Source organism: Oryzias latipes, chromosome 4 (assembly GCF_053564925.1).
Source record: "Oryzias latipes strain Hd-rR chromosome 4, Olatipes_Hd-rR_3.1".
Taxonomy (NCBI): Eukaryota; Metazoa; Chordata; class Actinopteri; order Beloniformes; family Adrianichthyidae; genus Oryzias; species Oryzias latipes.
In genome coordinates this window covers 19,050,025-19,054,106 of record NC_136240.1, presented here as the reverse complement: position 1 = coordinate 19,054,106, position 4,082 = coordinate 19,050,025, and the positions used below count along the sequence as shown (strand labels likewise).

The following is a 4,082-nucleotide window of genomic DNA, read 5'->3' as shown; positions in this document are numbered from 1 at the left end:
TGGACTTTGGTTTGGCAGCGACAGACACGAAAGACCTCAGAAAAGGCTTGGAGGATCAGCTTCGCCTTCTCGACCTGTTCGACTCAAGCGCAGGACTTGACCGCTTTCTGTTGTCATCTTCCGGCTTGTTTTGGGAGTACCGAAATCGCAGGTCAGAGGCTGCTGGCTGGTTCGCGGACAGTATAAGGCGACTGAACGTCGACACCTCAGACGTTCGTTCACTGTTTTTGGGCTCGTTGAACGTCATGGACAGATACGTCGCCACGCGTGACACTGAGTCCGAGCTCGTGGAGCTTTTGACGAACTCGGAAAATGTCCGAGCGGCCTGCTTCTCGCTCTCTGCGAAGATGCACGCCACGTGCTCTCAAATCGATCTGGACGACATCTGCGTCCGCAATCGCGTCTGGGCCAACTCCACCGTCAAATCCCAGCCGGGGCCGAACCTGACGGTCGCCGACGCATCCTCTACTGGTGAGGGGATACTGAGAGCGGAGAAGGACGTATTGATCGCTCTCGGAGGAGCTGCGTTCCCTGTGAGGGAAGAGGACATTGTGCGTCTCTTGGTGAGGTTTCTTGCGCTGAAGCGTTCTAAGCGCGTTGCATTCCAAGAGCCGCTGAGCGCGCTCCGAGAGCCACTAAGCGAGCTCCGACCAACTGACGTCGAGCCGCTTGCAGCGCCGATCTCTCGAGCCGTAGATTTGCTAACCAGGGCGGCTTTGGACATTGAGCTTAAGACGCGAGTGAGCACCTGGCAGCTCGCGGCCGTGTGCTCTTTAATTGGGTTCCTGGATGTCAGCGGAGCTTCGCCGGACGAGCGAGAGCTCGGCGAGGGTGGGCTGATGGCGCTGTTCGATAGCCTGCGGCCGGGATCATTGACGCAATCCATCATCCGCGAGATCGAGGCTTCATTGAACTCACGCTGTTTGGTGTGTGGATCGGGGGACCTCCATCTGCTCGTGGCTAGGAGCCTGCTGAGCGTCTCGAAAAAGACTTGTTCGAAGTGCCGGAAGGGTAAAGCTCGAGGTAAAACTCCCCATGCCCGTGGACCCAAAGTCCGCGGAGAGACATCTACTACCCATCATTCGACCAACTCCCCTAGGGCTGCGTTGCTCACGTGCCACGAGACGATGATGGGCTCCCAGTGAAAATGCGCTCGTGGACTTTGGTGGAGCTTGGAGTCCTTTTTTTTGCACTGTATTTTTGTGTGTGTGTGTGGGTGTGTGTGAGTGTGTCTGTTGTGTACCCGAGCAACAGATGTAGAAAAAAAAAACGTGTCCCTGCTTCACAGAGACTCTCTTCCAATGCGAAACCTGCCTCTTCACCTTAACCGTCATCGATGCTCCGTCCGACGAGTAGGCAGTATAAAATGAAAGTGACCCAGAGAATGGAATGGATACTGAGGAGGAACCGCGTCGTGTCTCAGTTTCTGTAGAGAAGATGGCAGGAAAGGAGGAAAATTGGGTGGACAGACTTCAATCCTTCGCAGATCAGCGAAATTTAACAGTCGTGTACGACACTATAATTTCAAGAGACGACGACTTCGAGATGTACAAATGTAGTGCGCGGCTTTTCGCTGAGGGCAGCGTCAAGGAAGATTCCCTCGCCCTAGGCATCGGACCTCAAAAGAGGTTGGCAAAATTAGCCGCAGCCAAAGCTTTGCTATTGGGGGTGCTGAAAGAATCCGCTGCAGACAACGCCAAGCTCCCGTCACTGGAGGCTACGAAAGATGAATGGGAATCGAAGCTTGTCGCTAAGTTCGCAAGTTTGCCCACTGCGGAGAACTACGTCGGCCGACTGCAAGTGCGTATCCTATTCACGTGACCCAATGCCGCTGTTTGTGCATGAGAAAAAAAAAAACTCTCTTTGCGTTCACAGGAATTATGCCAGAGGTACAACTGGCCTTTTCCCACCTACAACTTCGAGGAACTCACACAAGACCAGTGGGTTCCGTCCGGCCGATTTCGTTGCTTCTGCTCAGCATTTGCGATCTTTTTAGACGGAGCGACCAAGGTGGATGTGCAAGCGACAGGTAACAGCGATGTGACACTGTGATTTGTTTTCCCTCAAGTTTTTGGGTTTCAACTAGGGCCGTTGTCTTACACAGGGACCGGTGAGACCAAGAAGGCAGCTAAGGCCGCGTCGGCAATGGGTGCGCTGGACGTCGTGAGACTTCTCGTCCCACTGGTTGAGAAAACCTAGAGGGGAGGTTCGCCCCAATGTATTCAGAGTCTTCTCCGCATCACAACTCAACTCTGTCTCAGCCGCCGCTCGTGGACCGGCCTTGCACTCGGAGTCTGGTCTTCATGGCTGCCTGCTCTGCTCATCGTAGTGGCATACCTTTTGTGTGTTTTCTGCCCCTATGGCAAGAAGCGCAGACGATACGGCAAGGTGTCGTCTGTTGCTTTGTAATTGTTGCAGGGATATGGATGAAGTTGCTTGTCCAGAATAAAACATCACTCGAGCATAATTTGGATCTGTGCATTTTTTATTGTGTCGACAGCTTGACATTGTGAACACACTAGTTACAATGAAAAAAAAAAAGAAAAAAGAAAGAAGAAGAACTGTCTGCAGCAGGATCTCAACAACTTGACATTGTGAACACGCTAGTTACAATTAAAGAAAAACAATGAAGAACTGTCCACAGCAGGATCTCAGCAAATTGGCCTCGTTGTCTTCTGGGCTGCTCCTCCTGCTATCACTGCAGACCTGCGTAAACTAGGAGAGATAAAAGGGTACAAGTTTCAGCTGTGTGCAGCTTTCTTTTTTTTTTTATTTAACAAAGCAGACAAACAGAAGAAAGAAGGAAAAAAAAAAAAATTCTCGCACCCCTTTAGCTCTGCCTCACAGAACCGAGGGGTATTTCTCATCGATCGGGACCTCCAGAACTTGGTCTGAGCGACTCAGGGCTGCGGGCTCCGGGCTCTCTGCCACTCTTCGCTCTGCACCCCGGCAGTTGCAGGTCTCGACGGTCTCACGCCAATTCGACAAGGTGGACGGTTGACGTTCGGTCGTGGGCTGGTACACAGCACCGACCCGTTGAGCGTTGGGCTTGTAGATGTTCCCAGCGGGCCTTTTGCAGAACCTGTGCATGATGAGCACCAAGCCCAGCACCATCAAAGGCGCTGCGACCATGGTGTATGCCGCCCACTCGTTCCGTTCGTACCACCACCAGAAACTGTAATTTTCATTCACCATCGTCTCATTGTCCAGCGAGTGGACACGGGGCAATTAGTATACCTCGGCTCAGTCTGGGTTCGCGTCACGGAAACTACGATCGCAACAAAATACCTCTGACGGCTTGCGAGTGAGAGCCGCGAGCCCAGAGCCTAACCCGGTCGCCGATCGAAACGCGTCGTCGTTCCGGCTGCGGCGCTAGGTTGGATCCGACCGCTGCCCCAAGTATCACCCCCTCCGAGTCATGTTTGAAAGCGGCAGTTACCCGGGCTCAACAGAGTTTCGCCTTGTCCTCCAGACCTCATCAGAACCTCGCGCTCAGCCACCCGGATAGAGGGGAGCAACGATGACGGACGACTCAAATCGCGAGCTACCTCCGGAGAAGTCTCCGGTCATCTCCGCAGCCGCGACCGAAGTTGACCGCGAGAGCCTCGAGGCCGTCGGCACCCGAAGCGGGACGGGATCCGGAGTGAACGACCTGACCTGCTCGACTGCCAGAATTTCTGCAGATGAGAATACGACTCCCCTTCGCCCTTTGCGGGGAAGGACGGTGCAACGCTCGCCTGCGCCGACGGAACACGATGGCGAGCGAATGGGCGGCAGTCAGAGGGAACCTTCGCCTCGGAGATTCCCGCCCTCCTCTTTTTGTACCCCTGTGGAGCAGCCCATCCCGAGGCACGGAGTTCCTGCGTTGAAAACGAAGATTCCCCACAGCAGAAGGCGGACGAAATCTTCTGACTGCATCAAGAAAAAACTTTTCAGTCAGCGTAACGCACACCCCGTCCCGTTGTGATCACGGCGCTTGTCTTGCTTTATCCCCTAACACAATTGTTCTCTCTAGCGTTGTACGCTCACTGTTGTGAATTAAACAGCATTGAAAACCTCAGCTTGTCCTGTGTCTGTTATTT

General features: G+C 53.6%; 1 long non-coding RNA gene across 1 annotated transcript; it reads right to left on the bottom strand.

The window, feature by feature from the left end:
* Nucleotides 1-2,505: 2,505 nt before the first annotated feature.
* LOC144991888 (uncharacterized) lies at nucleotides 2,506-2,967 on the bottom strand. The gene is made up of 2 exons (XR_013655547.1): nucleotides 2,827-2,967; nucleotides 2,506-2,715 (listed from the first exon to the last, which is right to left on the bottom strand). It is a non-coding gene; the product is annotated as an uncharacterized LOC144991888 (long non-coding RNA).
* Between the last annotated feature and the right edge of the window lie 1,115 nt (nucleotides 2,968-4,082).